This window comes from Petaurus breviceps, unplaced genomic scaffold (genome assembly GCF_028583685.1).
Source record: "Petaurus breviceps papuanus isolate PSGF00001 unplaced genomic scaffold, PetGlider_PUasm1.0 84, whole genome shotgun sequence".
Taxonomy (NCBI): Eukaryota; Metazoa; Chordata; class Mammalia; order Diprotodontia; family Petauridae; genus Petaurus; species Petaurus breviceps.
Genome location: NW_027186645.1, coordinates 3197544 through 3208989, shown reverse-complemented (window position 1 = coordinate 3208989; position 11446 = coordinate 3197544). Strand labels below are relative to the sequence as shown.

At 38.3% G+C, this 11446-nt stretch overlaps 1 protein-coding gene across 1 annotated transcript in view; it reads left to right on the top strand.

Annotated features, from left to right (window-relative positions):
* Nucleotides 1-5885: 5885 nt before the first annotated feature.
* LAMB1 (laminin subunit beta 1) overlaps nt 5886-11446 on the top strand; it is a 114190-nt gene continuing 108629 nt past the window's right edge. Inside the window, exon 1 of the mRNA XM_069107005.1 lies at nt 5886-5906. The gene's annotated coding sequence lies outside the window, so the exon portion shown is untranslated. The remainder of the gene's footprint in view (nt 5907-11446) is intronic.

Here is an 11446-nt window from a genome sequence, read left to right as displayed (position 1 = left end):
AGAGAGAGAGAGAGATTGATCAGTCTCATGGTGTGTATCAATACTCCATTCACTCTCAGGTAACTCTGAGGCTTACTCACTCCAACTTGCTCACAGGTCAGCAGGTCTAAGGTCGCAGAGACAGAGCACCACTGCATAGTTATATTCAAACTCTCTCAGGGTCCTTGTGGGAAAACCTGGTAAGGGAAAATTCTCTTCCCCTACTTATCATTCTAGTGCTTCAGCCGCCAATGTATTTTCCATCAGCATAACCAGCCATCCACCATTAATAATATTTTTAAAATCTTAAAATATCCATTTATGTAACAATAAGGTAAAATAAATTATAATATTAACAGTTTAAAACAGCGCATAAATAATAAAATACATTACAATACCCATATAAACCGAGCTCATACTCACCTATCAATATACTGCATATCTATGGACACATTTGCATTGATGCACAGGAGGGAAGAAAAAACTTTTACTTGGGATAACTCACAACATTGGGCTTCACATTTCAATATAACTGGTTTATTCAGGAACAAATGTACCAAGTAATGGCTTCTTTGCTCAATGTCTTACTCCTCATTTCTTTTCAACTAGGGAAATTCTTTTCTAAGATTAACTTGAATATGTCATTTACAAACACTTTCAATTAATCACCTTTTAAAGGATGTTTAGAAAGTGTTAGCTCTTAATGTGAACTGCAATTTTCTTTAAACTAAAGAACTACAGGGTTCATCAAACCTGCTACCTCTGGACTATACAGACCAGACCAACCAGTTATTCACTGAATCGTCTGCTGCAATTATCCAATCAGAATGTAGCTCATAGCAACATAGTTCAGAATGGCTATTAAAGACAGTTTATTACAATAACAAACCAGCTGTAAAGCTCCCTGTCCCTACCTGCTTTTCCTTCTCAGGCCAGAAGCAGTAATTCTTATTAAAAAAAAAAAAAAGCTCCCCCTCTCTCCAGTTCTCATTGGCACTTATGGGCAATAGCTCTCACTGAAACTCTTGTCCAAGAAAGTCAATTCGCTCTCTGACCAATCAGGAATCATAGCTGAACCATTCTATCTAGGAACTGACTGCTTCTAACTGACACAACTTTCACAGAGTAGCTTTTCAGCCCTTCCCCTTCCCATGTCTTTAGCACTTAAATGAGAGCCTTCTGGTTCTTAGTAATTCACCTTTCACTTAAAAAGTTGCAATTTCCCATATTTCCCCATCAAATCAATAGCCTATTCAGTCATGCTTCACTTTTCCAAATGTTTATATGACTTATTTCTTAAAAAAAATTTAACCTCTTTATAATAAGTACATGAATATAGAACCAGAACAATTTAGTTTTGAATGCCAAAATGCTTTCTAGTTTTGGGGGGATTTTTGTTTTGTTTTGTTTTGCTTTTTGGAGGGCAATTGGGGTTAAGTGACTTGCCCAAAGTCACATGGCTAGTAACTGTGTCAAGTGTCTGAGTTCAGATTTGAACTCATATTCTCCTGACTCCAGGGCCAGTGCTCCATTCACTGTGCCACCTGGGTTCCCAAGCTTTCTAGTTTTGATGTCTTCAATACAATCATCTGTTTCTTTAGTGCCCTTGAAATACTGTTTCTTTACACTCAGATTTGTCTATTTATTTTATTATAACCCTTGATTCAAAGGGCCAATTGCACAAAACTATCCTCAGGTGGAGATTAGATTGTTCATTGCTCCGTGAGGAGTGGAGTTGTTGAGAGTTAGAGAGAAGAAAGATGTTTGGCTTCTAATTTCCAGCTTGAAGAGAGAAGACAAATCATTCCAACCTCTCTTCACATCATTGGAGGGAGAAAAAGACTGAGAAAAAGCTGATATGTGGAGGAGCCAGCACTTTCATTATGTGTCTGTTCCCAACTTGTTGCACTAGAGACTTCAGAGAATTTCCAGTTGGTGCTGAAATACTCTCTTTCTTTCTTGATTGAACTGAGTAACCCCACTCCCAATGAGAGAGCTCATTTACTTCATATAGACTGGTATGTATTTTCCTATGCGTGCTTTCTCCAAATTTTTGTTTTGTTATTGATTAAGACAAATTAGTTTATTTGCTATTTGCTATTTGTCTTCATTGTGGAATTGTCATCTCGCTGGAAGGGAGTCAAGCCTTGGTCAAGTCAAGCTATATAGCTTGAAACACAATTTCCCTCTTGAGGGGTAGTGATCAGGATACAGCTTGAACATAAACATTGTTTCCACTAGACTAACAATATTTAAGAGAGCAATATATATGCATATGTAATATAAACACATATATCATATATAGTTGTTATATATTATATATACATATATATACATACATATATATATATTCTAGCCATATATCCCCCCTCTCTCTCTGAGAGGAGCACAGTGGGTCAACTCCTAGCACCAAACTTCTGCTTCCATTCCTGGCAGGAACAAAAAACTCCCTTGGAGAAGGGTGGAGGGAAGAGATTCAATACCTATTCTTGCATTCCTGTAAATCATATCTAGACAGACCCATGTGGACACATGTAACATAAATGGACCAAATAACAGCATGCACACACATAGCCCTTACAGAATAAACAACTTGACCAAAGTGACACAAAGGCAGAACCTGGATTCAAATTCAACTCCTATGACTCCAAGTTCAGTGCCCTATGATACTTTTTAACTTTCAATATATATTGGTGTATTCAATGAACATTAGACCTAGGACTTCAAAGATCATCTAGTTCTCTCATTTTACCATCGACAAAACTCAAGTGCTGAGGCCTGAAGACAGATTACTGGAGAACCTGTTTGAAACAAGCTTTATAAAATAGGACCTTCCTTTTATTGGGGGAGATTTTTTTTCTTCCAAAACTACATTTTTAAGAGTTCAAGGAAGGGTCCTAGGTGTTAGCATTTGGAAATTTAGTGACTGAGCTTGTATTCATTGCTTTTTAATTTCACATAATTTGAGTCTATCCTCCCTTTGCATTCTTGTTTCTTCAAAGATGAATCAAGTCATAGCTGGAAGGAACTCTGACATGTGGAGCAAATTCAATTGAGTAGTGAGTGTGGCAGAGGTCCTAGGGTTCGACCACTTCTGAGTGTGGTGAAAGTAGACTGGAAATGGAAGGGACTTATTTACTTCAACCTCTTAATTTATACACACACACATACATACATACATACATACACACACATATATGTATATAAAACCCCCCACCTTTTTTGGGGGGGATCAAACCTATGGTTTCTTTAGTATAGGAAATTCCCAGTGATGAAACTCCCTCTACAATACCCTCTCTTTGCAATTTACTGTCTCAGAGAGTTACTTAGGACACTGGAAGGTTAAATGACTGCCTTGAGATTAAAGACTGTATTTGTCAGAGCAGGGACTTGAACCCAGGTTTCCCTGACACTGAACCAGCTCTCTATTCTCATGCCATGTTTCTTCTCGAGGAATACCTTTTAAGAATGAGCATAAGCAGGGGTGGCCAGGTGGCTCAGTGAGTAAGAGCACCAGCCCCAGAGTCGGGATGACCTGGGATAGAATCTGGGCTCAGATACTTAGTACCACACCCAGAAATAACTGGCCATGTAACCTTGAGCAAGTTACTTAACCCCAAATGCTTAAAAAAAAAAAAAAGAATGAGCATAAGCCTAATACCTTACTGGTAAAAATGGAATTACTCCAACCACTATTGAAAGCAATTTAGAATTATGTTAAAATCAATAAAAATTATCTATATTCTTTGATCCAGAGATCCCACAACTGGACACTTCCTCAAAGAAGGCTAAAAACAGGTCTCAGAAAAACAATATTCACGATGACAATAATATAAATCAAAAGAACAATCACAGAAAAAAGAAACTTAATGTTGAATAATTTCAATAGCCAAGAAGCTCGGCCCTAGAGAAGAGCTGAAAAAAAGCATTACCGGATCCCGTCAATGTAATAATAGGCTTTGCTAAACTGGTTTCTCTCTCTCTCTTTTTTTCTTTTCTAAGGAATGATTGGCTGGGAAACCATTTCTTATAAAGTTGTTTAAAGGGATGGTTGAAAGGAGGGGAGAAGGATATATTCAAAAATAAATATGATGTAAAAACAAAAGATATCAATAAATCTTTTTTAAAATATATGTAAGCCTAATATGCTAGAATAGTCCTTACATAAAAGAATCAAGTACTTTCGACTCTCCTTCCCCAGACCTCAAAACTCCTTTGTCTTTCCATTCATCCTCTTTTATTCTGTCTCTGAAGAACCAATTTTCTTCTTCCTTCTCAAGGCTACCCTATCCACCTGTTACCTTGATTCTATGCCTCGTGTCTCCCTCAGGACTTTGCTCCATCAATCATCTCTTCTCTCTCATGCATCTTTAACCTGACCCACTCTATTATCCCCTCCTCTTTTATAAATAGGCTCAAGTCTTCCCTATTCTAAAACAATCAAAAAGCATAGTACTGATTCCCCCCCCCTTCCTTCCCACTTTTTTTCCCATTATTATCCTTGAGATTTTTAACATTTTGTTCCTCCATATGAATCCCTTAGTTTTTTTTTTTCCTTGGGGTAGCTAGGTAGTGCAGTAGATAGAATTCTGGGCCTAAGTTAGGAAAATTCATCTCCCTGGGTTCAAATCTGGCCTCAGACACTTACTAGCTGTGTGTCCGTAGGCAAGTCACTTGACCCTGTTTGCCTCAGTTTCCTCATCAGTAAAATGAGCTGAAGAAGGAAATGGCAAACACTCCAGTTATCTTTGCCAAGAAAACCCCAAATGGGGTCACAAAGTAGGACATGATTGAAACAACTGAACAACAACAACAAAGTTTTTTTTTCTAGCTCTATAAAACAGTCCGTTGGTAGTTTGATTGGCATGGAACGGAATAGATAAGTTAAACATCACCATATCTTTTCACATGGGAGAATCACCAAAAGCATGCAGGAAAAAGCACTGGCTCCCAATTTTGATATTTAGTCACTGACCTTCCCTAGTCCTTCTTTTCTATCCAAAGCAGAGATTCTCAACCTTTCTGTCATGGACCCCTTCTCAGAATAATGTTTTTAAATGCATAAAGTAAACTGTAAGATTACAAAGGAAATAATTGTGTTGAAACAGTTATCGACATTTTTTAAACAAGGTCACAGACCCAGGGTGTCACAAGCCCTCTGATCTGTAGAATGAGTGGATTGATTTGGTGGCCTCTGAGGTCCTTACCAGTTAGGATCCAGTTAGGTTAAAACTTAACCAGTTAGGTTAAAACTAGAAAGAATTCAGGTATCTAAGGCAAATTGAGTTGAGTGAAGTGGAAGGTGGGAGATTACCAAAGCATGACCTAAGATTGGCTATTAGGTAGTGAAATTGTTTAGCCACAGTGACCCGTGAAATGGTACCTTTGACTTTAATGAAAGTATATTTAGTTACACAGTAAAACACTATAAAATCAGAAATTAATAATAAAAAAGGATTATCTGGTTTCGAGCAACCCTATGCTATGTCTTTGTATGGGCAGTCCAACAGCTGTCCAGATTTCTCATCAAATTTTATCCTTTGAAGTGAGTTTTTTAATTTGGCTCAAACCTCTATCTTGACTCTCAGCTTGTTGATCCAATTAAAGGTATCATATTTCTGTGAATGTTCCAGGCAGGATTAGAGATGGAAATTTAGCTGAGCCACTGGATCTAACAACTAAACTAGTGTGTAAAAGAGAATTCAAAAGTTTCCATACCATGAAATGTTTTTTTTTTTTAACTTAACTTTTATAGTTGATGGTCTTATAGCAAGGAAGTGCTGTATAAACATTCCGTGCCTAAAGAGAAACATTTTTGGTGACCCATAAAGCACTCTGCTTTAGGTCTGGGCTGTCCCAGTTTTCAGGAGCACTTAACTCCAGGCAAGCTAGGGAAGAGGGCTAATGGAAAAGATCAAATGTTCAAGGTAAGAGCACAATTGTTCCCATTGTGAAAATGGTGGTGTCTAAACTTTCTCTTCATTAAAGGTAGAAATGTGATGTACTTAAACATGGCAGTTATACATTAACTGCTACTTCCATTCTCAGCACAGAAGAAGCTCAAAAAGGTATTTTTTTATAAATGATTAGACACTGAACATAGAGCAATATGTAAACTGGGTTGATTTTTCTCCTTAAAAAACTTAGTTTTCTTTCAACCCAGTTCAGGGACAGTTCTGTTTTTCTTGGATCACTTAAAGGAATTAAGCTGTTTACATGAACCGATTTCTCTTTATCTAGGAAAAAAGCATTCAGCTTTCAACTTTGGACACAGCCTATGGTTTGTTTGCTTTTTATTGGAACCCTAGCAATAAAAGTGACTAACATAAATGAAACTATGCTTTAGTAAATAGTACACAGCATTGCATTAGAATGTGAAGCAATTAGAATGTGAAGAATTTATCCACACCATGGATAGAGTGCTGAATTTAGAATCAGAAAGACCTAAGTTCAAGTCTCTCTTCTGATACTTATTAGCTACCTCCCCATGAGCAAATCATCTAATCTGTCGAAGACTCAGACAATTCTCTAAATTGACTTAAAGTTTCAGGGCATTACAATTTTCATTGCATTGGAACTCAAGTAAATGACAGTCCAAACACTCAAAACAGGGACCCAGGCAAATGAAAGTTCTGGACACCTAAAGGATTATCAATTCAAATAAAGTCAAAATGGTGCAGGGTCTCCACACTGGACCAGTTACTTGACATTAACATTTTGCTCACACTAATTCAATTAAGATCACTAAGCTGGATGGAAAGGGGGAAATCTAGAAGGTACAAGGTAAATTATAGGATTATCTCTCTTGATCAACCATATCTAGAGTCTTATGTTCAATTCTGGATTCCATAATTGAAAAGGTACGATAAGAAGTTGGAGAATATTCAGAGGAAGGTATCCAGGATGGTGAGGGGACTTATTTTATGCCACAGGATCAATTTAATAATAAAAGTAAAGATAAGAATAAGAATGAAAATAAATTAAACAGTTAATTCATCTCATGGAATTTTTCTCCAAATATCACTTCAGTTATTTTTTTTCTAGTCACATCTGACTCATCATGACTCCATTTGGGGTTTTCTTGGCAGATACTGGAATGGTTTGCTATTTCCTTTTCCAGTTCATTTTAGAGATAAGGAAACTGAGACAAACAGGGTTAAGTGACTTGCCCATGGTCACACAGCTAGTAAGTGTCTGAAGCCAGATTTGAACTCAGGGAGATGAGTCTTCCTGATTCAAGCCCAGCACTCTATCCACTTCACTACCTACCTTCCCTATCAAAATATCATTTGGACTCAAAAAGAATAAAGTCCAAATGTATAGCAAAGGAAGATAAAAGACTAGCTCAAAAGTAGAGATCACATTGACCCAATGGATGAAGGCTATACCTAAGTAGCCTCTCTACCTTGGTCTCCTCCAAACAAGATACATTGATAACAATGATATAAAAAAAGCTGGTGGCTAAATATGTTAACATTCAGCTTCCTGAAAACAAAGCTGAATGACAAAAATATATTTAAAACTCTTAACTTCTGTGTACTACCAAACTAAGGATACATCTTTAGAATTTCAAAATGAACTTCAATAGACTTTGAAAGTATTTTAACAAAAACCAACATGATATTAATAAGGCATAAGGCACATCATCCTAAGACAACTCTATAAAGACTAACATTTCCTCACCAAAAAAGAAGAGGACTGAGATACGTTCTTGGGGCATACAATAAGCAGGTCAAAAATCTATAGAAATACTTTTGGATTGAACAGACATCATTAAGCAATAGTAAATGCTAGTAATATGGCTATGCCATTGGATTTGCTGAATGGAACTGAAGGGAGTTTCTGTCTGCACTGGAGCTTAAGCTACAGCTAAGATCCTTGAGTGGAATAAAAAGGTTCTGCCTACATGGGCTGTATCTATATGATCTCAGTCAACAATATGTTGACAACAAAGTACCAAACAAATGGCTGAGTGATGTCCATATGTTTGTTAAAACAGGGAAGTCTGTAATGGCAATTCAGAACCAGGTCATTGACACTAAAAGCTATAGAAGAGTTATCCTTAAGAAGCCTGGATTTAGTGATCAAGGAAGATTATGCAAAGAAATGGTGCAACACATACATCACTCTAGGCTGTAAAAGTTTAGCACCTGCCCTGCTCAAAATCTAGTAAGATATGACCTGGTGGCTAAAATTATGTATCAGGAGTTTGTATTTTTCATAGACTGAAAAATGACAAATCCTAATATTAAAAATATAGACCTTAAAACACCCTCAAGAACTTGTACTGGAACTGGACCATCACAACCAACTGAACTGTAATTCATAGTCATTCAAATATAACATCAATTCATAAAAAGTTAATACTGTGTTAATAGATGTTGCCACCCCAAATATTCATGATCTCTGAGCTACATAGAATGGGAAGCTTCCAAAGCACAAAGAGCTGGTCTAGGATAGCAAACTAATGTATAAGGAGGAGGAGGTATGTACCATCTCTGCTGCCCCCTCTGCCACTAGAGGTATCCTGAGGGTGCTCTCAATCAGCCTACAAAAGATGAAGTTGAATCCTAACCCTTTTACTCAACTATAAGTAGCAGTTACTTTATCTACCTAAGTAATTATCCATAGGCCACAAAATATATAAGAATATACAGATCTGCACATTTAGAGACATCTCCACTCCAAATGTTCATATGGACTATTTGTACCTGACCTGTGGCAGAGCCCTCAGACCTTGTGTTGGTCTGATCATCCACAGTCAGACACACAGTACCTTGACCTTAACATAGTGATGTCATTGTGGGCCTCCTTGAGCCCAAAGAACAACCACCATATAAGAATAATAACAGGAGAATGTCTCTTACCAGGACTCTTTCCATTGGCATCCCATTTAAAAGGCTAAGAAAAAAAATACTAGTAATTATCATGATAATTTCTGAGTTCCATAGGAAAATATAAGAATGAGATAATAACCCCCTCAAAATCTAATCCAACATTCACTCTACGAGAGAGGCAACTACAAAATAAATGAATGCCAGCCGAGGTCATGTACAGTGAAGTCTTGTTATGCCCTATAATCACTTCAGTAGCTGGGGAGGCTAATTAATGATAATGTGTTTACATTTTAACACTAAGTAATTGTATTTTGAATCAAAGATCCAGATTCAATCAACTGTGCTATGACAGAGGTATTCAGAGTATGCCAGGTATTAATCCTTCACAACAAGAAGTATAATCAGAACCCTAACTAGGACTCATTAAATAATGCTATTGTTCTTCTTTGTTCCCTAGTATTATTCACCCATCCACCCATCCATTCATTTAGTTTTTATCAAGTGCCTTTTACATGTTAGGCATTGTACGAAGTGCTGGTATAGGTACATGTGTGCATGTGTGTGAAAGATTGCACAGTCAAGGAGCTTAACAATACAGTAAGGGGGAAAGACTTGTACACGAATGTAAGGGACTGGCCAAGTCCAGCCTTATGAGCACAAGTATTCTTCATGTGCCCATAAGGGCTGAGCTTGGCCAGTGCTCCATTACACTAAGAACTATGACACAAGGAACAATATGTAAGTAGGAATAAGAGGGCTAAGGGTCCTGCCATAAGCAATTTGAGGAAGGAGAGATCACTTCCACCTAGGGTAAGTGAGATATTTTCTGGGGAGGCACCCTACTTGGGCCTTGAAAGACATGAGGAATTTCAACACAGAAGAATGGAGTCTGTTGTACACATGGGGGTGGTAAGTGCAAAAGCATAGACACAGGAGAGAGCAATATGAAAACAAGGGGCAAAGAAAAGTTCAGGAGGCCTGGATCATAAAATATGGCAAGAGAAAAAGATTAAAAGGACATTTGGGTCCTGATTGTAGGGAACCTTGAATACGAAAATCAAGAATTCTTATTTTATTTGTTAGGCAATGAGGAGCCACAGAGGGATTATGGATAGAAGAGTGATGTGGTCAGAGTGATAAGCTGGGAAGATTGCTCAGGCAGCAGTGTAAAAGATGGGTTGGAAAGGGTATAGACTGAAGATAGGAGGAGTTTAAGAGGCTATTTCAATAATAGTCTAGGCAAAAAGAGATGAAAGCCAGAATGGATCTTGCTATTCGTTTATATAAATAATAATTTTACTTACCAATGTGCATATGGCACACTGGGACATAATTAGGAATTCTGGCACCTAGGGCAAATCAAGATTGGGGTAGGAAAAAATCTGAGAGTGAGAATCAGATGCTGAATTTATGGGGAGGAGGGATTGAACTTTCAACAGGATGTAGAGAACTTTTGCAGGGAAGAGGTGGTTGTTGAGGGAGGGGTGGGTAGGAGAGTTTGGAAAAGAATATTGGAGTAAGTGAGTAAGAGCCCGGAGTGGGGAGACCAGGATCAGTTCCGGCCTCAGATACTTGTCACCCACACAAAATGACTAGCCATGTAACCTTGAGCAAGTTACCTAACCCCAATTGCTTTAAAAAAAAAGAATATTGGAGAACAAGGGGTACACAGCATCCTCCTCCTGCCCTTAGGTGCCAAGGGGTGGGAGAGAAGAAGCCAGTCTTGCAGAAAGGGTGCCAAGAGATGTGGTATCCTCAGGGGAAAGCAAGGTTTCAGAGAACACCAGAAGTTGAAAGGAATGTGAGAATGTTATACACTGAATATAAAGGAAGTTTCTTAGCAAATGAGGGTTCCAGAGAGCACCACAGAAAAGGGAGGTAAGAGAGACTGGGGTTTGGGGAGGGTTGGGACTGAATTTACTGTGGTGGAGAGAGTAAGGGCTTTTGCCCCTAATTTTCTGCTGATCTGGCCTGATAGCTTTGGGAACAGCTGATGGTTATGTGACCCTTGGGGAAGCAGAAGCAGGGAAAGGGGGAGAAAAGTAAAACTCTGGGATGGGTGTGGCAGGGCAAGCAACAGAAAAGGTCAGAGAGCATTGGACTTCTCCCAGTTGATATCCCTGCCACTCATTGTTAATTCTAGCTTTTAATTATGTATGTACATGAAGAGATTATCAGAGATCAACTAAGTGATAGATGTAAAGGACTTTGTATGGGATTCGGTGAATTTATAGCTGCTAGTAGCCTTCCAGGAGATGGGTTCAGTGGATGGAACACTGTATCTGGAGTCAGGAAGAACAAAGTTCAAATCTGGTCCCAGTCACTTACTAGCAATGTGACCCTGGGCAAGTCACTTAACCTCTGTTTGCCTTAATACACTGGAGAAGGAAATGGCAAACCATTCCAGTATCTTTGCCAAGAAAACCCCATGGACAGTATGGTCCCTAGGGTCATGAAGAGTTGGAAATGACTCAGCAACAACAAATAGCCTCCATCTACTTCGTGTATACCATGTGTTTATTTGCCTGCTTACTCTCTGTTGTCTCTCCCATTAGAATGTGAGCTCCTTGAGGTTAGAGACTTTTTGCCTTTTTTTATATTCCCCTTAATGCTAGTGCCATCCATCTGAA